General features: G+C 44.0%; 1 non-coding gene across 1 annotated transcript; it reads right to left on the reverse strand.

Moving 5' to 3' along the window:
• Nucleotides 1-10,563: 10,563 nt before the first annotated feature.
• On the reverse strand, nucleotides 10,564-10,670 carry LOC127665325 (U6 spliceosomal RNA). The gene has a single exon (XR_007973371.1). It is a non-coding gene; the product is annotated as a U6 spliceosomal RNA (small nuclear RNA).
• Nucleotides 10,671-27,674: the final 17,004 nt, after the last annotated feature.

Genomic DNA, 27,674 nt, shown 5'->3' on the forward strand with positions numbered 1-27,674 from the left:
AAGAGCAGAGTACTTATCAGATGACTAGCATGCTAAAAATGCCTTTAGAGCCTTGGCAGGCCCAGAGGACTCAGGGTCAAGCCACCCCCTGCACCTGGTTCCAGGACCTGCATGATCTCTCTGTCACCTAGCAGGATACTCTCACGTACATTTCTTAGACCTAAAGTAGAGTTATTTTTCGAGAGTTACCCAAATCAGCTGGGCAGTGGTGGCACACGCCTGTAATCCCAGCACTCTGGAGGCAGAGGCAGGCGGATTTCTTTTCTTTTTTGTTGGATTTGTTTTTTTCGAGACAGGGTTTCTCTGTATAGCCCTGGCTGTCCTGGAACTCACTCTGTAGACCAGGCTGGCCTTGAACTCAGAAATCTGCCTTCCTCTGCCTCCCAGAGTGCTGGGATTACAGGCGTGCACCACCACCGCCCAGCTGACAGGCGGATTTCTTAGAGGCCACCCTGGTCTACAGAGTGAGTTCCAGGACAGCCAAGGCTACACAGAGAAACTCTGTCTTGAAAAAACCAAATCTAAAAAAAAAAAAAAAAGAGTTACCCAAATCAAATCATCAATACTGTAGTTAAAGTTGGGAGTCCCCCAGGCCTCCCGAGCGGTAAGAATATCTGTTTTAGTTAGATTTCTCTTGCTGTGATAAAACATTCTCCAAAGGCAACTTGGGGAGAAAACCGTTTATTTCCTTTTACAATTCTCAGGTCACATTCCATCACCGAGGGAAGTCAGGGCAGGAAATAAAAGGGCGTGGTCCTGGATGCGAGAGCTGATGCAGAGACCGTGAAAATGTTGTTTATCGGCTTGCTCTTCATGACTTGCTCGGCCTGCTCTCTCGCACTATCCATGTCCACTTGTCCAGAGCCGCTACCATCCCCAGTGAGCTGGCTCTTCCCACATCAACTCTGCAATCAAGAAAATGCCCTACAGACGTGTGTGTAGACTAGTGTGGGGTGGACACTTTCTCAATCCAGGTTCCCCCTCTTTCAGAATGAGTATCTGTGTCAAACTGACAGAAAACTAGCCAACACAATATCCCTGCCCTGATTATCCAAGCCCCTCCCCCATCTTTGCAAGGCACCCTCTCTGTCCACAGGCCAACACCTTCCTCACTTTCCCCCACCCCATGACTGTACCATACAGGTCCCAACAGCTTTGCTACCTATGCAGGGGAGGTCCTTGAGGGACAGTAATGAAATTACCCCCTTACCCCTGGGTATATCCCAGGTTGTAAGTCCTGACCTAGTCTACAAATGAGCAAGAACTCTTTCCTCTCATTGCCTGATTGGTGCCTGAGGACCCCAGGCATAGAGCCTCCAAGACTCACTGTGCCCTGAAGCTGCCTTTCACAGCCGTGGCAGGAAAGATTATTTTGTAGCAAAAAGGAAGGAAAAAAAGAAAGACCAATGTTTGTATCAGTAGAGGAAGAGACAAACACCAGAGCATGTGTTCTTGTTTTTGTTTTTTCTAACCCCATGAGCACAGGGGGAAAGGTCACATGAGGATATTGCAAGAAGAGAGCCAGGCTATCTGATAGCCAGGAAGAGGGACCTCATCACATGCGTTTCAGTAACGCAGGCTTGGACCTCTTGAGAAGCATAGTTTCCTTTGGTTGAACCCTGTGGCAGCCAGAGGAGACGGATACTGTCTGTGCCTTTTATTGTTCTCACAGAGACATGACTGCTCGAAACCAAGACCCTTCTAACCAACATGCATGGGAACACATTTAGGGTGGCTCCGATACCAGAGCTGAGTTACCCTGTAGAATCTGCTGTCTCCCAACTTGGTTTCTGTCATTTTCATTAATTTCCCACAAATTCAGCTATGAATAAAGAATATAGTTTAAATCATTTCTTGTAGCATTTGGGGGGAGGGTATTCTGTAACCAGAGAGAGATTTCTGTGTATGGACATTGCTAAGGAAGTGTGTAACAATTTTACCACATGAAAATTTCCTACAAAAAGAATATGTTCGTTTCTTTTGATATTCTTGCCAAGCATTTTTCTATTATTTTGCTTCTTATTCATGAGCTGATTTGATTGTATCTATGTCTACTGTATTTTTCTTTTACTATTAATAAGCTAACGAAAGTCAAAATGTGCACAATGGTCTTATTCTAAGTCTCCATAATGGGTCGGCGATATGTCTCAGCAGCAGGGCGCCAAGGCGGTTGACCTGTGTTCAGTCCCCAGGAACCCTATGGTGGAGAGAGCAGGCCAACTCCTAAAACTCCCCTGAGTGTCACACACACACACACACACACACACACACACACACACACACGCGCGCGCACACACTGACACCTGTACACATACACACATGAACACAAAATAAGTAATGTGTTTTTTAAAACCTGCATAACTTACCTAAATACTTAGATACTAAAAATCCTAGATACCTTCGATTTTTAGGGCTTTATTGTGATTGGTGAAAATATCACAGACATAAAAGTAAAGTGCTTAAATCTATGCCTAAGTATGCCAGAAAAACACTTTAAACATTGTATGAATGTATGAACTTTTTGTTTGTTTGGCTGGTTGGTTGGTTTGGTGGTTTGGCTTGGTTTTGTTTTGCTTTGCTTTGGTTTGTTTTAAGACAGGGTTTCATGTAGCCCAGGTTGGCCTGGAACTCATTGTAAGGGAAGATAGCCTCAGACTTCTTGTTTTCACCCAAGTACCAGTGCTGCAGGTGTGTGTCACCGTGCTCCTGGCTTATGACACTGGGTAGCCCAGGGATTCATCCCTGCTAGGCAAGCACTGTATCACCTAAATTCCAACTTTAGTCCCTGAAGCTATCATCCCTAATATGCATTTTCTAGTCATTTGGTCTCAATCCTGTATGATCTAGCTTCCCTCTGTTGCTGGGATGGACCACTTGGAAAACCAACATAGGGGAGAAAGCATTTCAGGTCAGGGCTCCAGGCCACAGCCCATGTTTGTGAGAAAGTCAAAGCACGGACTCATGGATCTAATTACATCATATCCGCAGTCGAGAGCAGAGGCAGGAGTGCAGCCTCTTGTATGTCTGCTTGATTTCTTTACTCATGTAATTCAGGGCCCGGCCACAAGACTCCACAAACACACTCAGGCAAACCTGGTCTAGACGATTCCTCAGTGAACCTCTTGGTTGATTCTGCTGTGGCAAGAGAACGTTTAACTAATGCTAAACAACCCTTTATTTTATAGTCATCTTGTAAATGTTGATGGCCGATTGACTTGATGGGCTCAAGGTCTATCTATGAAGGGTGGGAAAGCCCCTTTCTGGGGCTCATGCTAAGAGCAGGGCTTCTCTGGGGCTGGACCAACGACAGGACGGCAACATTCTGATGTGTGCACTTGTATTCCAGGAGGAAAACGCTTACAGTTTCAAATGTGTCACTTTTCATGGGGTGAAAACTTCATAGGTACACCATATACTAACGTTCTGTCCTCACTGAAACTCAAGGATCAGGTAGTCAATGAAATAGTCAAAACCAACTTGACGTAAGAAAACACAACAATTTGTAGCATAGCTCCAATAACTTTTCAGTGCCTTATATGAAATTTAATCTCATCCTCATACACAGGAAGTACTCACTTGTTCCTTGAAAGAAGAAACTTACCTTGTTGAAGAACAAATACTATGTTAGATAGACTATTTTGTGCTCTCTTTTTTTAAAAAACACTTTTTTAAAAAAAAAATCTGTAAATTATAACATAAAAAATCTCTTTTATAGGTAGATCCCAATTTTTATTTTATAATTATATAGCTTTCATGAAATGTGTGTGAATTTTTTCTAGAACATTTTACAATATTAAAGATGCTTAATCTTTAATATTTTAAAGATATAATCTAAGGTGATGAATATGTTAGTAAGGCTTTTGGTCATTCTACAGAGTTTGTACATATATCAAAACATGTCTGACTGTGAGTATAGCCAGGGCTAAGAGATGGTTAAGTGCTATTGTTAAAGACCCATACATGATTCAAAATCACCAAGCACAGGCAATTCCTTGATCAGACGGCACCACATTTACTGACAAGAATGCAAAAGTGTGAGGGATTCTTCCTTGGAATGCATGGTTCCTATGGCCACCATGGTCCCTCTACAGTAAACAGGAACAATATTGTCCATCTTAAAATGGAAGGGGGTGGGGCTAGAAAGATGGCTTAGTGGGTGATGGTGCTGGGTACCACACCTGACCACCTAAGATCAATCCCCAGGACCCACATGATGGAAGGTGAGACCCCAACTTCCACAGGTTGTCCTCTGAACTCCCCATGTGTTCTTTTTGTTTTTTTTTTTGTTTTGTTTTGTTTTTTGTTTTTTTTTTTTTTTTTTTTTGGTTTTTTGGATTTGGTTTTTTCGAGACAGGGTTTCTCGGTATAGCCCTGGCTGTCCTGGAACTCACTCTGTAGACCAGGCTGGCCTCGAACTCAGAAATCTGCCTGCCTCTGCCTCCTAGAGTGCTGGGATTACAGGCGTGCGCCACCACCGATCGGCTCCCCATGTGTTCTATAGCATGTGCTAACCCACACACATGCGCATATGCACCAAGTAAATAAAAAAAGATGTAAAAAAAAAAAAGCAATTAAGGATAAGAGACAGGGGGTGTGTACTTTGTATCACTCCTTGCTGCCACCTCTCCCTCATAAATCTAACGAAGCATCCGGTGAGATCAGGCATGACTGGTTGCCATCCACCAGGGCATGTGCCATCTAGAACTGAAATCTCCCTCTAAAGGAAGTCAGTGTGTGAGGCTCTCTAGACTGAGCTCTGGCTTGTGCCACGTGGGTCTGACTCATGACTGACACATGGATCAGATTCGAGGAACTTGCCCACATTGCTAACATTAATTTCATTTTTGTTTTTGTTGTGATCCCGAGGGATCTAATCGAGGGCCTCATACTGCTAGGCAAGTAGTCTCCTGCTGAACTATAGCCCCAGCTCCCAACATTACATTCCTAAGAGAAAATATTCTACAAATGGTAAGATTTAATCTTTTTTCCCTTAAAATAGAAAAAGAAAAAAAAATCACAAAATTCACATTTTAAAATTTTTGACATCATCAGAAGTGCCAAAGCAGGCTCTTTTTTTTTTTTTTTTTTTTTGAGGTTTATTTATTTGTATTTATTTATTTGCGCCCTGATGTCTGCCTGCATGGACATCTGTGTGAGGGTGCCAGATCCCTTGGAACTGGAGTTACAGACAGTTGTGAGCCGCCATGTGGGTGCTGGGAATTGAACCTGGGTCCTCTGGAAGAGCAGCCGGTGATCTTACCTATGGAGCCATCTCTCCAGCTCAGAGGAATGTGCTTCGAAAGAAAGTGGTTCATGTCATTACAGTGAGATCACTGTAAACTTTAGAAATCCTCCATGCTATTTACATGGTGTCTTCTGTGATATAATAAATTTTTTTTAAAAATTCAATGTACATCAAATAAATCATTAAATTAGAAAACAATGCTTAGATGTTTTAAACGTTTTTTTTCATTTTTAAGTAATATTTTTAGAGATTACATCATTTCTCCCTCCCATTTCATTCCACCCATGTATCTCTTTTTACTCTTTCAAATTCATGATGCTTTTTAAATTATTCATGTGTGTGTGTGTGTGTATTCCTAAATATATAAATACAGCCTTCTCAGTCTGTATAATGTTACTCATATGTATGTTTTCAAGGCTGACTATTTGGTATTATATAACCAATTGACTATTTCTTCCAATCACAACATGCCTTCGTTGCCTGTAGTTTTTGTGTAAGGTTGAGGCTTTATGTCCATGTCGTTCTCCTCCCCCAGAATGTCTATTGTTGTTGTGTTGTATGTTTAGGATTTTTGGGGGCAAGGTCTAATGTATCCCAAACTGGCCTCAAACTTGCTACGTAGCTAAGGATGGCTTGGAATGTCTGATCCTTTGCCTCTGCCCTCCAAATCCTGGAATTATGGGTTTATATAGCATGCTCAGCTGCTAAGCAATTTCCACCCCAGAGAATATCTTCCACTTAGAATCTAAAACTTATACACTAAGGCCAGCAGGTGTCACTGCAATAAAAGAGTTTTCCTCTTCTATTGACAAAAATGTATGACATAATAAATTCATATTCACATAGCTGAATAAAGTTAGAAAGTGTAGGAACTGTAACCTGGTTGGTTAGGAGTGATTTGCAAAACTGTATTTTTTCCCTAATGTACTTCATATCTTTTTTTTTTAATGTAGTCGATGTCAGAGTTTTGTTAGGGAAAGAAAAGTAAAGGTTAAAAAACACCTGTAAATTTTCTGAACTTTATATTAAAGTTAACAAAGTACACATTTTACAAGGCTCCAGTTTGTATAACCAAAACTGAATTAAGAATGTTATCCATAGTGATCTACACAGATACTGAGAAACTCTTAGTAGTGCTTTCTTTCAAATTAAGGAAGTCCAACACATCATTCAGAGACATAAAACTATAAATGGTAGAATAAAAAAATAGGAGTGCTATAGAGAGCTATAGAAAGCTAGCTGTTAGTGTTTTATTCCTCTCGAATATGGAAGCCAGGGTGGTATTTGACCCACGGTGACCGCTGGAGCATAGAGCTGTGTCAGGATTAAGTTCCAAAAGAAAGCTAGGGAAGAACTGAATTCTGTCGTTAAGGACTTTGCAGTTGATTTGAGTCCACATCGTAATAAAATAGAAAACAAAAAATACGTAACATTCCAATGACCAGGATTAAGCATGTACCACATGAGAACATAAGCAAACTCTGTGTAGGAACTATCTTTGAGAACTGTGATAGGGAACCGTTTGCACTGAAGGGAACACGGGAATTCATGAGGATCTGGAGCACGGAAGCAGGAAGCACCCAGTGTAGAGTTGTAGCAAGGCCACTAGACCTTTGCACAACTGACCCCAAGATGGAAGTGCCATTCGGGCTGTGAGACAGCGCAAAGCACCACCTGCCAAAACTACAACAAAGGCCTGATCCAGCCAAGTCCGTTTGGGTCTGGGAAAGTCTCTAAATGCACTAACCTGGCGTTTTAGCTTCTGTAGTCCTGCTTCTGGCTAACTGTCCCTGTTGACTGGAGCATGTCAACCCAGAACATGGGTTTTGTGCTTCAAAGCTCACCCCGAGAAAGTCTCAGTGCTACACTGGGATCCTGAGCATCCGCTGTTGTCACCAGGCGGCTAATAAAGACTTTCTCTTGGCTATATCTGTGTCCCGGCAGTTTTCTCTGGTGGATAACTCCACAAAAGATTTAGAAGTCCTTTTGAGCTGTGCTCCATGTGTAGATTTACTCACGGACTTTAAGCAGCCCCCTTTGCATCATTTCCAACTCTGATAATCTGTGCTTATCTTGATAGTATGTAATAGACTCTGAAAGTGCCTCAGGAAGGTGAGACACTCTGTGGACTCAGGTGGGTGACTGATGGAAGACTCTGCTAGCCTGTGGGCAGATAGTTTGAAATGTGACTGGAACTAGCAATTCCTAGTCAAGACAGATGCAGTCTCGGGAGCACACATCACACATGCGCTAACAGTAGGCAGCTGCACTTGATACGCTCGCTTGTTAGACATGTATCCAGATGGGATCTCTACTTCACAGTAACTGTACTCTGCAGTAATGCTGCCAGGTAGAAAACATTCCCCAATCCTGTTTCCCAACAGCATTCTGGGAATCTTGCTTGCGTCTTCACTTGTCCTTCACATCTAACCCACAAGTTAGCTAAGTTGCCCACTGGCTTAATAACAACCACTTAACCAACTCCCATCCCCCAACCCCAGGACGTCACCTCTTAACCAGATTCCCTGATTTTTGCCTGTCTCCTCTGTCCTGTTTTGCATAACAGTGCAATGGGTACCATTTGCTTTCTGAAAGCACTCCAGTGACTTATCCCACTGCAGGAAGTCTGGCTGTCTCATCTCACCCTGCGCCCTTTGCTTATTTTCATTTAGCCATGCAGACCTTCTTGATGCTCCAACATTCTTTTTTCCGCACTAGGAAAACTTGCCTGCCATCCTTCTCCCGCGGGTTCTATCAAAAGTCCATCTCTCACTTTCATTAGCTCTCTTTACAAATGCTACCTCCCTAGAGAGCCTTATCGGGCCCCCCAGTCCGGTCGTTTTTATTTAATGTTTCAACCACTAAAATATTAGCTGTAATGAGCAGCTTGTTCATCTGATCCACTCTATATCCTCAATGCCTGAAATGTGGTCTTTGTTGGGTGGGTTGATGGCAAATAAGGGTTGGGTGGATTGATGGATGGGTGAACACCTGGGTGTCAAGGTGGGTGGATTGGTGAGTCCTTTGTCAGGTGAATAGATTAGTGGGTAAATGGCTGGGTAGATTATGCTGTAACCCAGCATTCCTTTCACCTGCTATTTTTAAGGGTAATACAAAAGAATTGAGCCATTTCTCAATAGCATGACTGCATTTGGTAATGGGTTTTTAAAAGCATTGAAAGATAATGCATTACAACTTTGAAAGATAAACTGTTGAGTGATAGTTTTAGGCATAGATCCTTAAAAGCAACCCCTTCAGTAGTGGAGCAGATGGATCATTTGCCAAATAACACTAAGCCTACTGCTTGAGGGAAAACAGAACCTCCCCACAGCAACCGTGTGTTGAGTCAGAATAAAGCTGTACTGGTTCTATTAAAAATTAGTCTCCTGTGGGAAAAAAATCAGTACTTTTCATTTCTTGACAGAACATACAGTTAATGGCCTTTGCTAAGATAATATTTGACTGTTGTATTATAACTGAGTTATAATAAATAAAACTGAGAACCATGAAAGACATGAGTGGGAGCTCAAATCCAAGGTCTGTTGTTTGTTGGTTGAGTGACCATTGACAAGTCATGTGACCTCTCTGGGCCGCAGTTTCCTCATTTGTACACTTGAGTTGGCAAAAGATCCACTACATAATAATACATCATAGTACATCATAAACTTGAAGTTTAGATGAGTTAATATGTATACGTTTAGAAGGAGCTGACAAATTAGGCGTGATATTTATGTTTGCTCAATAACAATTTTATCATCACTAGCACGGGTTCCCGGTATCCATTTGGGAATGACTTTGTAATAACTATTGAAAGGTTGATAGATTACAGCCATAAGAAGTTTAAGCTTCTTAAGTTGAAGTCTGTAACAGTTCCCCTTAGAGCACTTAGCTGGATTAGGCTGCTTTCTGCAGTCTTAAAATACACATTAAAGCCAAAGAAAGACGAGTTTTCTAAATCCTTAGATGGCACACCCACACAGCTGGTGCCACAAATGATGTCACACTTCAGGAAGATCAGCTAATATGTTCCATAGGATCAAAGGTAGTTCTCAGGACAAAACGTGTTTTGCTTCTAGTTCCCAGGCTGACTTTTGATTCAGACCCAAACGAGGGAGAAGTCTGGCCTTCCAAGTAAGTTTCTGCTGAAGCCATTTTGATAGCACTTCATTTACCAAACGTTTTGATGACCACATTTAGTAATTTTAGGGAAATTTCTCACTTCCAAAACAAGTTGTGCTTACACCCTTTAAAAATAATGAGGTTGGCATGTGGTCAGGTCGTCTGGGGCTGTCTTATCTGCGAAGTGGACTCAGAAGTCTGAGTTCAGTGTGGTGACTTACTCCTTGCTCCTGGCTTTGTTTTGTTTCAATGTGCTTGGTATGTCTGGCTGAAACGCAGTGCCTCCCCCGTCAGAAACAATGCCGCACACATCACTTCCTGAAGTCATGGAGTTGGAAAGCAATTATCTGCTCACAAAACAGGCTGAAACAACAGTTCCTGATATTCTCCTCAAATACTTTAACTTCCCCAGGAATCCGGAAAAAATAATTCCACGGGACAGTGTTATGAATGAAGGCATGGCATTCCAGGCTCTTCAACTGGGATCCAGTGAGCGGAGCCCAAGTCGCTACCCACTCGGCGAGATGGCAAGGGGCTCTGGAAGGGCAGGGCTGCTGCCTTTTGGGATTCTTTTAAGATGAGGGTCTGGGGTTCCATTTTTGCCACCTTTGGAAACAATCCAGAGATGACTTAAAGTTTATTGGATTGTATTCTATAATAGTGTTTTCCTTTTGTTTCTAAAGAGAATCCAGGGCTTCTGTTTCAAACACCCCAGATTTTTTAAAAATGCTTTTGACAAAGAATATGTATCTCTTTCTGTCAAACAATTTTTTTTAATTTTTTTTATTCGATATAATTTATTTACATTTCAAATGATTTCCCCTTTTCTAGCCCCCCCACTCCCTGAAAGTCCCGTAAGCCCCCTTCTCTTCCCCTGTCCTCCCACCCACCCCTTCCCACTTCCCCGTTCTGGTTTTGCCGAATACTGCTTCACTGAGTCTTTCCAGAACTAGGGGCCACTCCTCCTTTCTTCTTGTACCTCATTTGATGTGTGGATTATGTTTTGGGTATTCCAGTTTTCTAGGTTAATATCCACTTATTAGTGAGTGCATACCATGATTCACCTTTTGAGTCTGGGTTACCTCACTTAGTATGATGTTCTCTAGCTCCATCCATTTGCCTAAGAATTTCATGAATTCATTGTTTCTAATGGCTGAGTAGTACTCCATTGTGTAGATATACCACATTTTTTGCATCCAAAAAATATGGAACGCTTCACGAATTTGCATGTCATCCTTGCGCAGGGGCCATGCTAATCTTCTCTGTATCATTCCAATTTTAGTATATGTGCTGCCAAAGCGAGCACTCTGTCAAACAATTTTTATAACACTGTGAGAGGGGTTTTTGTTTTTTTTTTTGACCCTCTAGCCTTCCTTTGTCTTGAATGTGGGCCAAGAAACATCCTTGAGAGCTGTCTTCTTTGTGCTCCTTCTCAATCTCTGATGGTTAACCCTGTCAACTTGGTGGGATTTAGAATCACCAAGGGGGAAGAGGATCTCTGGATGTATCTAGAAAGATTGAGTTCACTGAGGTAGAAATACCCTCCCTGAATGTGGGAGGTACCATTTGAAGGGATAAAGAGAGAAAACAACTGAGCAGCATCCTCTGTCTTTTCCTGCCTACTGACTATGGTGGTATTGGTACCAGCTGTCTCCTTGGGCATCCTGTCTCTGTCATTTCCTCACTGTCGGTGACTGACTGGACTGTAACCTTTTGAGCCAGAGTCAACTCATCTGTCTTAAGTCGCCTCTGTCAGGTGTCTCATCACAGCAACAGGAAAATACTTTATACACAATCAAAACATGACCACAGTAACTATGGTATCATTGCAAAGCAATAATGAGACAGCTGATGGTGATACATTGGCCTTTCTTGAGTTCTCAACATTGAGTTTTCATCATAAGGAAACCAGGCATGGTGGGAATTTCACCTAGGATGTGGAAAGTTTCTTTATTTGGTATCTTTAGAAAAGGCTGTGGACAGTCATTGGGTTTCTGTACAGTGTCAGCTATAAAGCTATTTCGAAACTTCTAGATGGCTGTTCAAGCTTCATCTGAAAGTTTGGCTTTGTGTCAACATATCCTCCACCGCTAGCAGAAAATCCAAAGTACAATGTATGTAAGTGTCACAGAAGGGGATCCTAAACAGAGTGAAGAAAACCAAGAACCTGTGGTGTTAGTCTTATCTTTGGCAGTATGTCCATAAAGTTCCCTCCCTTGGGAGCTCCATCAGTGACATGATGCATTGGAATCAACCACTATGACATTTCCCTCTGATAAAGTATGTGGATGAACAGTGTGAAGTTGCTATTTAAAATGGCGTCTCCTTGTCTATCTCAGAAAACAATCAATTGTGTGTATGTTGTGAAAGTAATTTTATAGTTTCTGTGAGTGTCCTATAAAGCCCCGAGGGCTGAAAGCTTGGTCCTCATGGTTGGCACTACTGGGAAGTGATGGAGCCTTAGGGAGATGGGGTCCTTTAGATCACTGGGTTTATGTCCTCTAAGGGGATTGTGGGATTCTGGTCACCTCAACTTTGTCTCTTCTGCTCCTCAAGGGGCACTTCTGTCACAGCAGCTGGTCCTTCTGTGATGGGCTACCTCAACTAGGTCCAAAGAAACATGGCCAATGAATGACCTCTCTTATAAAGGGGCCTTATCATGCATTTGATTTCAGTGGTGGAATGCTAACAACAATTGGTTTGGGGTTTCTTCCTTTAATGTATCTCTCCATTTAGCCTGGCCTTGACAATTGAAGAGTGAACCATGTCTTCTTTGTTTGGGTTATATTATAGCAGTGGAATAATTTTTGGTTTTTGAATCTTAGATTTCTCCTAGGATTGTTTTAACATAATCATTTGTCAATTCTATAAATTATAGCTCCGCCTCTAGGTGCTATCACTTGCCCCAGAAGGGACCAGCTATGAACAATCAGTGCTCCATTTTCTGTTCGTTGGTTGGTTGGTTGGTTGGTTGGTTGGTTGGTTGGTTGGTTGGTTGATTTTAAACTTTAATTCTTGAGACAAGGTCTTACTATGTAGTCTCAGCTGGAACTCCTCTGTAGACCAGCCTGGCTTTAAAATAAATGCTGAGGTCAAAGGCTTGTGCCTTCACACTTGATCAAAGCTCCTTAATAGATTACCACATATAGCCAAGCAAATACATGTTTTCTAGTATAGGTGTTATTTTCTCAGTAATGCAGAAATTCAAGATATAATAGTATAGTTTTTAAAGTAAATACAAAGAGCCTGTTAGCCTTTAACACAAAGTACATCCTAGGCTAAACATAGGCAACAAGGTAAGCAAGAGTCTTTTCTTTTCACTCCTAATTCATATTCTTCCTGAGTAAATAGATTTACTGTGTTCCTATTCATAAACAGTTGTAAAATAGCGTCTTAGTTCAGGTTTTACTGCTGTGAACAGACACCATGACCAAGGCAACTCTTATAAGGACAGCATTTAACTGGGGCTGGCTTACAGGTTCAGAGATTCAGCCCAGCATCATCAAGGAGGGAGCATGGCAGCATCTAGGCAGGCATGGTGCAGGAGGAACTGAGAGGTCTACATCTTCATCTGCAGACCTCTAAGAGAATCCTGACTTCTAAGCAGCTAGGACTAGGGTATTAAAGCCCATGCACACAATGACACACTTACTCCAAAAGGCCACACTTCCTAATAGTGCCACTCCCTGGCCTAAGCACACAAACCAGCACAAATAGAATGGATTTTTTTCCCTAAAGTCAGAGCTAATTTCAATTGCACTCAGGGGCCTTTCTCTCTAAGCCTGCCAACTTTTATCTGGATGCTTCCATGTGCTTCTCTAGTTAACATCCAACATAAGTGGGATGTAATATATGGCCACAACCCTGTGAGGTCCTTCAACTGAAGAAACTGTGAAGGACTAAAATTAAAATAGCTGGAGAATGATCAAAAACTATCCTTTCAGATTCTGTAAGAGACGACCATCGCTAGGTGAAAATAGGTCTTTGTTTCTTCCCAGAAGCCTTCATGGAAGGAGTAGGATGTGAAAGACGGATGCACTGTAACGGGGCAGAGACACAAAGAGAAACATTCACAGAACCTCCCATGAACACCAGAGTTGTTGCCTGTAGCCCCGTGTACACACCCGTGTTAAGCCCGCAGGGTGGACACTAGATCCTTGTTTATACAGGAGTATAGTAAGGACTGGGGACAGTAAATAGTTTGCTCATGTTTATGTACACCGTGTGTATTATTAGCTCCACATCTTAGTCAGCTCTGAAGTTGAATACCAGCTCCTCTCCTGACTGTCCTCCCTCCGTCCATCCCTCCGTCCCTCTTCTCCTAACTTTTTAAAGAGTCTCATATAGTCCTGAATTCATTATATAACCCTATATAACCAAGGATGACCTTGAACTCTTGATTCTCCTGCCTCTACCTGCCAAGTGCTGAACTCATCAGTCTGTATAACCATCCCTGACATACGGTGCTGGGGTTAAACGCAGGGTCGTACTGCATGCCAGGAAAGTGTTCTCCCGACTGAGCTGCACTGTAACCCAGACTTCATTTCTTCGTGCTTTGGTCATTTCTCTGTATCTGGAGAAATAATAAGAGCTGTGCCTCAAAGGCAATGAGCAAACTACTTAATGAGATAAAGAACAATACAGTTTGTGATATACGATAGCCACCCAAATATTTAAAATAGCGTATATAGTTAGACCTAGGCGGAACTGGCCTGTAATACAGCCACTTGGGAGGCCGAGGTAGGTAGACAGCACGTTCAAGGCAACTTAGTGAGACCCTGTCTCAAAATAAAAAGCAAAATCATCTGGAGTTATAGGTTAGTGATAGAGCTCTTGTGTAGTATGCATAATGTCCTGGATTCAGTTGCCAGTGCCAAGTTTAAAAAAGTATAAATATATGTGTATGCACACACACCCCCGCACACAGAATACTGGAGAGTTGCAAATGTCTTTATATATGACTCATGGATATGTATACGTGAAGGAGTCAGCGCTCCCTCTGAGCTGACATAGCCATGCATGGCCTTTGCACCTCAGTGCTCTGCAGAGGGAGCAGGAGAGGAAGGAACATATGTGAAACATATGCTGTGCTCGGGAGGGATGAAGGCTCCTTTGTGCCCAGAGGGGAACTGGGTCAAGGAAGGCAAGAAAGGCACTTGGATAGAGCAGGTGGCGGCTAACAAGGAAGGGTTATGAGTGGGGGGCACTCAGAGTATGCACACTTGGGAGCAGGCAAGCTAATCTATGCAGCAGGAGGGGGCTGTCAGAAGTGTCGCCGTAGGTGGTATAAGAGGTGCTGGGATGAGAGTGCACTGCCCAGGTGAACTGTAATCCATCTTGAGTCAGCTGGTAGCAGTAGTATCTGTCTAGGCTGCCTACCATCTCACTCCATAGGTCAGCTCCTCACCCCTCTTCCTTCACATCTTCACCCAGCGGCACCTTTCCAGTCTTGTGCAGTAACAGCCAAGTCATTTCCAGAACAATCCAGAATGCCTACTGATTTTACCCGCCAGCTCCTAAGTTCATCCTTGAAGGCTGAAGTCTGATTAGCATCTGTACACAAAGCACCAAGAGGAATTGAGGTTCCTGAACAAACTATTGTGAAACCAGACCTGCCACCTGGAAGGGTCCCGATTCCACATCGGGAGAGCCCACGTCTGACAAACTGTGAATACCTATTGTACATTTGGGGAGTTGCTGGAATTCGAAACATAATCATTTCAACACTCATAGTTGCATTTTCATTAGGAAAATGAAGATAATGATTAAGACTATGAGACTGGAACTAATCATGGCACCCAGTCCCAATCTTGCATTGCCCCGGCTGAATAGATTTAGCCTGTTAGCTTATGTATGTGCAGTTAGTTTTTGTATTACCTATTTGAATTTGTAAAGGGTAGTTTTCAAATGGAAGTTTCTCAGCACAGGCTACTGCCATTAGTCACATGACATGAAGAAATCAAGTTGGTTCTGACCGATGCTTCCTCCATGCTGGCTAGCTTTCACAGTGTTTCTATATAGGCTACATAGACAAAAGAAAAATGTCATCAACCATCTTAGCTAGCTGTGAACCCTGTGGGCTCCAATAATGACCGACGTGTCATGTGATATGCTCATGAGTTCAATTGTGGCAATAGTGTTATGGGGATAACCAACCACCTTCTGAGTAGATTTAAGGCCCACTCTACAGGAAGACATGTGTACGGGACTGTAAATCTGGTGGTTGAGAACCCATGGTTAGGACCTCACAGGGCCCACTGGTGAGCCTACTGTACCTACTGTTTTTCTACTAAATGGACATTGTATCAAGCGGCCCTCTAAGTTCTCTAAATCCCCAGACCAGTGCAGCTCTTGGATCTCATCAGAGAAGTTTCTTTGTAGTAGTTAGTGTGGAAACCCACAACTGGTCAAAGTGCAGAGATTAAGTATCAAGGGAGTGCTCAGTTACAAGTGGGACATCCATCTCTCTCTCTCTCTCTCTCTCTCTCTCTCTCTCTCTCTCTCTCTCTCACACACACACACACACACACACACACACACACACACACACACACCAAGGACCATTGTGAAGGAGGAGATAAAAGATTATAAGAGCCCGAGGTCGGGAGGACCTGAGAGAAATGGTGTCTTCTGTACATTACAGGCCTCATAAGATCACAGCAGCTGTGGCCACTGCCACAAGACCTGTGCAGGATTAAGCCAGTCAGCATCCCCTCATGGAGGGGTTTACAAGCCCGTGATCCTGACTGAGGAGTTACAGACATTTAATGGCTTCTGGGGAAGAAGCTTTAGTTTTCTTCAGGGTATCTCCTGATAGGTCAGCCACACTCCAGGGGAAGCTCACACCCAAGGACTATGCAGGCAATACAAATTGGGTTCAAAAATGGGTTTTAAAAAAGGGACAGAGATGGGGGTGGGTCTGGGAGGACGTAGGAACAGAGTGAGCATGAATATGATGAAACTTTAAAAATGAACAAAAAAGTATTTTTAAACAGAAGTTTTAAGTGACGGCAGGATGAGAAAAAGTTAAAGGATATCTGGGTTAAATTTCACAACTAAAAAGGGACAGTGAAAGAGGGAGCTTATGTTCTGGGAAATAACGAGAGAAAATCACTTCTCTCACAGCATGTAGCTAGACTACAGAATTTACCACCACAGGCAGCCATGGAGTCAGATACTGTGGCTGGATTCCTTTTTTTTTTTTTAATCTGGTCACTATGATATTTATACTTAAGCAAGAAAAGATTAAAACAATACATACAATCTGATGGGGTGGGATGCAAGCCGATCGCTCCCACAAAGGAAGGGCTTTCTCCCCAGCCTCTTCTGGCTTCTCCCAACACCTCCTGATAACATTGCACAATTAGCTAGGTCCACTTTGAAGAGTTGGCGGTCCTACCTCAGGATCAATGGCCACTATTTGTGGCCAAGGGAAGGACTTCAGGCCACTAGAGCCCTGGAGCTCCTAAGTCCTTCTGCCCCAGAGTCATGGCTCTTCTGTTCTGAGCTTGGCACTGTGGCAGGAGACAGCCTCCTGCTGTGGGGCTCCCAGCTGCTAAGGAAGAGCTTTCTCAAAGAGGAATAATGAGGCTTCAGTTTTTCCAGTGATGAGCTGGCAATATCCTGCAAACAGACCCTATACCTCTGAGGTTGAATGGATACCCAGGAAATTGCTCGTTCTCTGTCTCTGTCTCTGTCTCTCTCTCTGTCTCTCTCTGTCTCTGTGTGTGTGTCTCTGTCTGTCTGTCTGTCTCTCTCTGTGTGTGTGTCTGTCTGTCTGTCTCTCTCTCTCCCTTCTTTAGCTTTAACTAGTAACTTCTGTCCACTAGGAAGGGACACAAAGAGAGCAGTGCTTGCTAATGTCATGCTGCTCCCGTGACAGTCTGAGCAGTTTCAGGTCTCCCTTTTCATCACCGTAAGCCATGGAGCACTGCACCCATTGAAGTCTGTCTTCTGTTGTAAAAATGAGATCAAGATGTGTCAAATGGGCTTTTATTAGAGCGCGTCATATAGTGCACTGTGTCCACATGAGCAAGATAAATTGTACTAAGTGAAGTCCACAGCATGTGGACAACCCCAGGATAACCAAGTGATTGGAGGCAGGATAGGGAGGGAAAATTAAGGGAAGGGGGAAAAATCTAGAGAGTCAGAAACTTTAACTCAGCTGACAAAACCAAGATTACCTACAGAGATCCTGCTGTCTTCCTAAAGACATCTCAAATAAGGGCAAGAAAAATTACTGCTTGCTTATGGTCAGGATGCTTGTGGCCTTGAGTTTGACAGTATTAGATGTCTCTTTCTACCCTAAACTGAAACTGAGTGCTTATAATCCCCAGCGCTCGGGAGGCAGAGACAAGAAGATCCCTGGGGTTTGGTGGCCAGTCACCATACTTGATCTAATTAGCCAGTTCCAGGCCAGAAAGAGACCCCATCTCAAAAACAAAGGTAGCTGGTACCCCAGGAATACCAGCTAACCTTGTCCTCCTCCACCCCTCGCACCGTGTGTTTCTACTGTGATTTTAAATTTTGATTACATTTCATTGTAATTAACTGTAATGTCTCTCTTTTGACTTCTAAACTCATTAGCTCTGTGTTCAAGCTCAACTTTGAACCTCTAAATGTCTAAAAAGAGACATTTTGTAGGAGCATGGTCCAGGAATGAAATCTTGTGAAGAGAATTCTGAGAACTTGTGAGATTTCTACAAGTTTTGTGATCTCAGTTTCTTCAAAATATGGAATTATTCCTGGAATGTGTTTTCATACTCTTCATAGGTGTAGCAGATAGGAATGACCTTTATTTATTTATTTATTTATTTATTTATTTATTTATTTATTTATTTTGGTTTTTTGAGACAGGGTTTCTCTGTGTAGTCCTGGCTGTCCTGGAACTCACTCTGTAGACCAGGCTGGCCTCAAACTCAAAAATCTGCCTGCCTCTGCCTCCCAAGTGCTGGGATTAAAGGCATGTGCCACCACTGCCTGGCAGGAATGACTTTTCTTTAGATTACGCATTATTGCTTGCTGGTGCTGTTCAATTTCATGTTTAAACTATCATATATATATATATATATATATATATATATATATATATATATATATATACATATACACACACACACACACACACACACACCTCTATAGAAAACCACATTTTTGCCACCAACATATAGCTTGCCCTTGTGATTGTTTACAGCTTGAACTCATGAGAACTTTACTCAGGTGGCCTTTTCTTAACCCTCAAAGTATAAATTGTCTGATGCTCCGAATAAAAGTTGCTAGTGCATGAGACATTTGTCCACGTAATTTATCAGCTCTGTTCTCCCAAGCCCCACAGCCTGTAGAGTGGTGACACATTCCACTTCCAAATAGCCAAGTAATCTTTCTGGAATGGAGGAAACGCCCTGATCGAGTGCTGCGCAGTACAGAGGCCACCGGCCACCTGTGACTGCTGAGCTGGCCTGTCTGAGGAACCAAGTGTCGCCTAACTGTAAACAGCAAAGTCCCATCAGCTTCCATGTTCCTTATGAATAAGCCTGGGATTATTTATTGGTTTTTTTCTCACTTTGAGATAAGATCTTGCAAGCATACTCTGAAGATCCTGTAACTTAGTATGTAGTCCAGGTTGGCCTCAAATGCTCAATAGTCACGCCTCAGCCCCCTGAGTACTGGACTTACAAGACAGAGTCACCACACTGACTCCACCAGCTTGTCCTGCTTGAGCATCTGCAAGCATTCCCAAGGATCCTCTTCCTTCTGCAGCAGGGCGTTGGCTCTTGCTTAAAGACCATTGAAAGCAACCCCGGAATGTCATTTTGCCACCCTTCACTCAGCTGTAGGGATAGTGGCGTAGCTTGTCATTCCATAAGGAGCTGGTTGTTCAGGCTTTCTCCTGAGGCCGTGCTAAGATCTCCGCCAGCCCTCTCCCCCATAACATCCACGAGGTCTTTCTCCTGGGGCCGTGCTAAGATCTCCACCCTCTCCCCCATAACATCCATGAGGTCTTTCTCCTGGGGCCGTGCTAAGATCTCCACCAGCCCACTCCCCCATAACATCCATGAGGTCTTTCTCCTGGGGCCGTGCTAAGATCTCCGCCAGCTCTCTCCCCCATAACATCCACGAGGTCTTTCCCTCTTGCTAAGCAGCACAACCTATCCTTTTCAGATAATAATAACATTTCAAACATCTAATTTTTTGCGCAGCCAAGAGCAACATGGGAACTAGGAAATTCCACCAGCAAGCCAAACAACTTCTTGGCAGCAGCTGCCACGGCTCTTTATCTGTTTCCTTAGTTCTTAGCCTAGGTCTGAATAAGTTCTTCTCTGGATGGGTGGCTTAGTCTAAGAACAGCCCAGGTCTGTGTCTCAGAAGCGATGCTGCTAACAGCACAGTAGAGGTTCTCCTTAAAGAGTCAAGCACCCTAATGGCTGTCCATATGAGAAAATATGCTACAGAAATATACACTATATGCAGCTATGTCTTAGATCTGTAAAGCAAGGGGTGTAAAACTCTAACCTGGGAGGGGGTGCATCTCAGTGGTAGAGCACTGTGTTCTAGCCCCCTCCCTGAAGAAAACGAAAGTCTTCAGACTCGGCCCACTACTTTGAGAACTTTTAAGAAAGATGTGGAACCTATAGAAGACTATAGGGTCACAGAAAAGAAATGAGCACATCCGTTTCCCAGACATTTGCACTTCTGCTGTATTCATTAGTTGCAGATGGCATCATCATGTCCTGGGCTTCTTTTCATCCTGTCCTGTTTCTCACCGGGGCACTAGCAGCCAGGTGCAATGGGCATGCCTGCTCTCACCATTACTGTGACCAGGCACATTATATCGAAGAACCCACACCCTCCAGTTGCTGCTTAAAGGTGGCAAGGATATGTCAACTTCACGTTTCCGTCTGCATTCCTCCCTGGTCATCTTACAGGGACCCTCCCCCCCACACACACCCAGTTCCCTCTCTGGCTAACCTTGTTCAGCCTTACTGTTCAAGCTGTGCTACTCCGGGGATCCTAGAATTTCACCTCCTGTAACCCCACTTCTTGCTAAACACACCTGAAACCTCAGCTCATGAAGAGAGAGAGAGAGAGAGAGAGAGAGAGAGAGAGAGCGAGCTGAGATCCAAGTTCCTGAAGAGATACCTCAAAACCAGCATGCTATGGAGGAAAGAACTTGATATCCTAGGGTTTGTAGAAATGTCTTTAAAATCTCTGGGTGTGACCCTGGACCCTGGACCAATTAGCCCACCTTCCTGGGGCTCAGTTTCTGCCCTATGAACTGTCAGGACGTGAATTGCTTTTTTTTTTTTTTTTTTTGAGATTGGGTTCCAAGTATCCCAGGCTGGCTTCAAATGTTCCTTCCTGCTGAGGAGAACTTTAAACAACTGATGTTGCTCTCATGTGCTGGGATTACAGGCAAGTGTCACCATGGCTGGCTCACTGGATCCTCCCTCTTTCTCTCCCTTTTTATCCTTCTCCTCCCCCTTTAATATACAGTCTAGCCTGCCCTGGAACTCACAATGTACCCAAGATGTCCTTCAGCCTGCAATCTTCTTGTCCCTGACTTCCCTAGTGCTGGTAATCAGTGTGTGTCTGGACACCTGGCTGCCCCTCAGCTCTTCTGAGGAGTGTTTGTTGAAACAAAATTAAATGAAAGTGCAGGTGGTAAGTGGCCCCACCGTGCAGCTGTGCTGTTGGTACAGCTGGAGAAGATGGAACCCAATTGAAGGTGCTTTTCCAAGCAAGGAAGAAAATATTACCCATGAACCTGTTTGAGTTAAAACAGGTTTCCTAGAGGAATCAGAGAGATAGTCATAACCTATGACTCTCACTACAGGATTCGTGTGAGATATCCCAAGATACCCCAGACAGCACTACCCTGTCTTGGGCCGTTTTGTGACGTTGGTTGCTCTTAATTGCTCTTACTGACTCACTGAGCAGGAAGATGACCAGGCAATGGTGGTCAGCTCCCTTTCCCGGCAGTACTCCCGGAATCCTGAAGGTGGCATTGCATCTTCAACAGTCGAGTCTGAATCTCATGGGGACCCTTGGTTCCTGCTACATTGGTGAGGAGTGGCATTTGACCCACCCAGGGTGGCTATCCTGATACTTGGTGTAGGAGCTCCCCAGCAAAGATGTTGCAGAACTGGGCCAGGGGCCAGGGTGCAACATCACCGTTGTGTCTGCAGGGGGCATGCACAGAGCAGATATCGCCATGTAGGTGTGTCTGTCTCTAGCCACAGCCGCCCATTGGGAAGGGGTTCCACACTGTTGCTATCCTTTCGGGAGCACACTGGCAGTTTGCCCTTCCATGAGGCCACAGTCTGGAGGTTCCCTGATGGCTTGGGGAGACAAGAAACATCTTAGTTGACTGGGGATTTCCTAGAATATGGAGTCTAACAAAGGAGCGAATGGCAAAGACAGACATTTGCAACGAACAAAAACAGTACCCTCGGCACCAAAAATACTTTCCGAGCGCTGTCAGCCAAACATTAACATTACCTCCGATGCCCACTGATAAACCGCTCACTTCCCTGCTTCTTCCATAGGAAGGCTGTGGAGTGAGATAAAGTCGGGTAGCAGTACCAAGGACAAACATCTCAGCATCCAATAAACTCGAGAATGTTGCTCTTTTTGTTTGCAAGGCTGGTTGCAATTTCCTGCACGCCTCGTGTTTATGGACGCGCCGGCCCCTCTGGTGTCCAGCAGCCGTTTCCACACCGCAGCGATGGGCCTTGCAGCTCTGCCAAGAGGGACTCAGAGTGAGAGATAACAGCAGGCTACAACAATGGCCTTCCTCAGACCCTCGCCAAGAAAGCCCCTGGCACCACGGCCTGAGAATCCCTTATCGGCATATGCCCTGGAAGGCTCCAGGGTTCTGGGAGCAAAGTGGTGACGTGCCAGACAGTGATAACAGGCGGCTGCCACCAAGATCCAGACGGCCGTCGGCCGCTGGACATCAAGGCCCCACCTGGCAGACAGGGAAAAGGAAGGGAGATAGAGTAGCCAATTCACACAGTCTTCTGGTTGCTGCTGGGGCTACACTGTCAACACAGTTGGACGCCCCGGTGCGAGCCAGAAGGACTACGTTTATTTCTGGATCCTGGAAAGATCCTGGAAGGTAGCTAATGCTCGAGGTTCATCTTGAGGAGACAAGGTGTTTTCTGTTGCTCTCAGAAAAGGCACCTGAGCTGGGTTTAATGGTCCAGGCACTCAGAAGGAAGAAGCAGGCACGTCCCTGCAGCTCTTTCAGGTCCTCTCCCTCCTCTTCTCATCCGACATCATTTTCTCTCCCTCTCCCTCTCCCTCTCCCTCTCCCTCTCCCTCTCCCTCTCCCTCTCCCTCTCCCTCTCCCTCTCCCTCTCCCTCTCCCTCTCCCTCTCCCTCCTCTCCCCTCTCCCTCCCCTCCCTTCCCCTCTCCCTCCCTCCCCTCCTCCTCTCTCTCCCCCTCTCCCTCTCCCTCTCCCCCTCCCTCCCCTTCCTCCTTCCCCCTCCCTCTCTGTCTCTCTGTCTCTCTGTCTCTTTGTCTCTCTGTCTCTCTGTATCTCTCTCTCTCTCAGTTTTCCTCTGCTGTGTCATACTAGAATCCTAAAAGCAACAGGCCCACCTAATCATAGTCAGAAATATGCAGAACTAAGAGCCAAAGCAAACTTCTGTCTACAGTGATCAGACATAGATTATCCCAGGCGTCCCGACCACCTGACAAGGGCACAGTGCTCCTCCCTGTGGTCTTACAGCGCGGTCATGTGGGGAGAGGAGGGCTGTCTCTGTAAATTAGTTATTTCAGTCCTCTGAAGAGAAGAATCTCTGCTAGGTTTCCTACATTTGTTTCCAGCTTTTACAAATTAAGCAGAGGCCCCACGGCTTAGGCTGGGGCGAGTGCCGCATGATTGGACAGTAGCACTTTTGTCTTTGGTCTCCTGGTCGAATCCCAATGGTGACGAAGTGTCAGTATTCTTGAGCTGGACTCTTGCACAGGGCAGCTTATTAACGTGCATCTAGACAACCCATGAACCACCAAGGTCAGGAAGACGTGAACCAGGCTTCCTTGTGACGGAGGGAGCACCAGTTACTGAGCCTAGGACATAATCATGACTCTTGATTTTGTAGACACTCCTCCTTTGGACTGGACTTCTGGAGGAGAGGGGGAAAATGATGTGGGCATTGAGGGAATGTTGAGGACACACCTGTAACCCTAGAGCACAGGAGCAGGTGGGGAACCCCTCCTACGAATCCCATGCCTTGTGGCCATTCTGTGTTTCCGTTCTAGCTCACCACCCAGCTTCCTTTTGCCTGAAATCTATCTTGTATTTAAATAAATTGCTGTGTGTGTGTGTGTGTGTGTATGATGTATGTATGTATGTATTATCATATATATGTATGTATGTGTGTGGTGGGGCAAGGACCATGGCGCACATGCCGAGGCCAGAGAATAACTTGCAGGAATCAATTTTCTTCTCTCATCATCTGAATGATGGGACCGAACTCGGTCATCAGGTTTGGCAGCCTCTACCTTCTGAGCCATCTTGGAGCCCTATCTCTGGTCCTGAGACTCTTAGATAGGATCCCAGATTCTGTCCCCTAGTTCTCTGTCCATCTATGCCTTGATGATGGTCCTGTTTTTGTATTTTCCCTATAGTAGCATGGAGCACAGTGGAGGAATAAGTCTGTGAGTACCATGAAGCCCTGCTGTTTCTGTGGCTCTTTGAGGCAAGGCTGGTTTCTGCTGGTATACAATGCTTCGTGGTACAGTTAGTGAAGGATTCTTTTCCAAAATTCAGTTAGTATAGGGGGGGGGGATAAAGGAAATTCAAGATGCATTTTATTTTTATGCTACGGGGGGGGATAAAGGAAATTCAAGATGCATTTTATTTTTATGCTACTTTCCCTAAAATGGGCTGACATAGTGGATATCCACATCACGGACAGTGCACAGCCATAGTTGAAACCATCTGCAACATGAAAATACTCAAAAAAAGAAGTGTCTGTGCTGAACATGGACAGGACTTCTTCTTGCCACAGGTCCTTAACTAATACAGTATGGTAAGGATTTCATAGCAGTTACGATGCACAGACTGTAAGTCCCCTGGAGGTTATTTGGAGCATACACCAAGATGTGTGCAAAAGCTATGCAAATTCTATGCCGTTGCATGCAGGGCCTGGCACACCTATGGACTGTGGGTCCATGGAGGTCCTGAAAGATCCCACATGGCAGCAGAACGAGCCGAACCTATGGCCTCATAACGAAAGGACAGACTGAGGAGGAGCAAGGTGGAGGGGTCCTCTCATGGATCCTGATCGCTCGTCCTCCCACTGTGCTCTCCAGCCAGGAAACCCTGGTGTCCAGATGTAGGGTTGTGTTGTATTTCAGTATGCTGATAGGGGTGATTAAATTATTGGCCACATGACTGGACTCAATCTACAGCCCCAAACGTCTCCATTCATGGATACCACTGCGGACCTGGTGCCCAGTCTCGTCTGCATGCTGTTAGAGAGCTGTCCCAGGACCACCTCATTAACAAAACAAACACAGCCTCACTGTTGGAGTAGAGCCACAGTGGTTTTATAAAGTTATGTACCAGCCATGGGAACAAAGTGGTAAGCAATAGAGCATGCCCTATAAATTAGATCTGAAGCTGGGCTCTCATTCGTGCCTCTTCCCCTTTACTGGCTGACTTTGTGAGGAGCACAGGATGTCAGGGTTAGGACATCCTGCTGTCATCCAAAGCTCAGTAAGCCCAAAGTCATGGTGAGCTCTATCCTCCAAGTTACCTTGTCTTAAGTTCTCCGAGGTAGTTACTATCCACTGTCTCCCTGGGTATTACAGCGTCACATTTGAAAGTCACCCATGTCCCATCTGATCATACTATTTGGATCACCTTCTAGCCTTTGTAAATGTAAGCCCCCAATAACAAGTGTTAAAAATCCCAAAGCAAACAAAGTAGTTAAACTCTTAAATTCTGAATGCTTCCTTACAAAGATTTGGTTGTGCCCTATTTGGACACACACACACACACACACACACACACACACACACTTACACATCTCACAATGAAAATATCAGAAGTCCATCCTGTGCCACAGTGCCTGATATCCAAATACCTTTGGGAGAGAGCTGGTCTCTGAGGAGTGCTGACACACCTGTGAGCACAGGTAAGACCAACACTTCTGCTCAAATTTCTGGCCCGAGAGAGACCCACCCAGAGCCATCAGGACACAGGAACCAAGGAACAACCGAGGACAGGATCCTTCTGGTTTCTGACTGCACCCTGGAGCTAACCCTGTGCCATAGCTCTCCATACCCAAATTCCTCCCAGAGAGAACTGGTCTCCCAGGAGTACTGACACACAGGTTTGCAGGAGGGACAAACCACAGTCAGAGACAGCAAGACCAGCTAACCCCAGAGATAACCAGATGGTGAGAGACAAGGGCAAGAACACAAACAACAGAAACCAAGGTAACTTGACATCATCAGAACCCAGTTCTCCCACAATAGCAAGTCCCGGATACCCCAACACACCAGAAAAGCAAAACTCTGATTTAAAATCACACCCCCTGATGATGATAGAGGGCTTTAAAAGGGACATAAATAATTCCCTTAAAGAAATACAGGAAAATACAGGTAAAGAGCTAGAAGCCCTTAAAGAGGAAATACAAAAATCCCTTAAAGAATTACAGGAAAATACAATCAAACAGGTGAAGGAAGTGAACAAAACCTTCCAGGATCTAAAAATGGAAACAGAAACAATAAAGAAATCACAAAGGGAGACAACCCTGGATCTAGAAAACCTAGGAAAGAGATCAGGAGTCATAGACACAAGCATCACCAACAGAATACAAGAGATAAAAGAGAGAATCTCAGGCGCAGAAGATACCATAGAAAACATTGACACAACAGTCAAAGAAAATGCAAAAGCAAAAAGCTCCTAACCCAAAACATCCAGGAAATCCAGGACATAATGACAAGTCCAAACCCAGAGATGATTGGTATAGAAAAGAGTGAAGATTCACAATCTACAGAGCCAGTAAATATCTTCAACAAATTTACAGAAAAAAAAAAAAAACTTCTCTAACCTAAAGAAAGAGATGCCCATAAACATACAAGAGGCCTATAGAATTCCAAATAGATTGGACCAGAAAATAAATTCTTCCTGTCATATAATAGTCAAAACACCAAATGCACAAAACAAAGAAATAATATTAAAAGTAGTAAGGGGAAAAGGTCAAGTAACATATAAAGGCAGACCTATCAGAATTATACCAGAGGTCTCACCAGAGACTGTGAAAGCTAGAAGATCCTGGGCAGATGTTATGCAGAGCCTAAGAGAACACAAATGCCATCCTAGGCTACTATACCCAGCAAAACTCTCAATTACCATAGATGGAGAAACCAAGACATCCCATGACAAAAACAAATTTACACAATATCTTTCCACAAATTCAGCACTACAAAGAATAATACATGGAAAATGCCAACACAAGGAGTGAAACTACACCCTAGAAAAAGCAAGAACGAAATCTTCTTTCAACAAACCCAAAAGAAGATAGCCACAAAAACATAAAAATAACATCAAAAATAACAGGAAGTAACAATTACTATTCCTTAATACCTCTTAACACCAATGGGCTAAATTCCCCAATAAAAAGACATACATAAGCAGGACTCAGCACTTTGCTGCATACAAGAAACATACCTCAGTGTCAAAGACAGATACTACCTCAAAGTAAAGAGCTGGAAAACAATTTTCCAAGCAAATGGTCCCAAGAAACAAGCTGGAGTAGCCATTCTAATATCGAATAAAATCAACTTTCAACTAAAAGTTATCAAAAAGGATAAGGAAGGACACTTCATACTCATCAAAGGAAAAATCTACCAAGAACTTTTAATTCTGGACATCTATGCTCCAAATGCAAGGGCACCCACATTCATAAAGAAACTTTACTAAAGCTCAAAGCACACGTTGCGCCTCACACAATAATAGTGGGAGACGTCAACACCCCACTCTCATCAATGGACAGATCATGGAAACACAAACTAAACAGAGACACATTGAAACTAACAGAAGTTATGAGCCAAATGGATTTAACAGCTATCTATAGAACATTTCACCCTAAAACAAAAGAATATACCTTCTTCTCAGCACCTCATGGTACCTTCTCCAAAATTGGCCATATATTCAGTCACAAAACAGGGCTCAATGATACAAATCTATCAATAGATACAAGAAGATTGAAATAATCCCATATATCCTATCATATCACCACAGACCAAGGCTGGTCTTCAATAATAACAAAAACAACAGAAAGCCCATAT

The sequence above is a fragment of the Apodemus sylvaticus genome, chromosome 14, assembly GCF_947179515.1.
Source record: "Apodemus sylvaticus chromosome 14, mApoSyl1.1, whole genome shotgun sequence".
NCBI lineage: Eukaryota > Metazoa > Chordata > Mammalia > Rodentia > Muridae > Apodemus > Apodemus sylvaticus.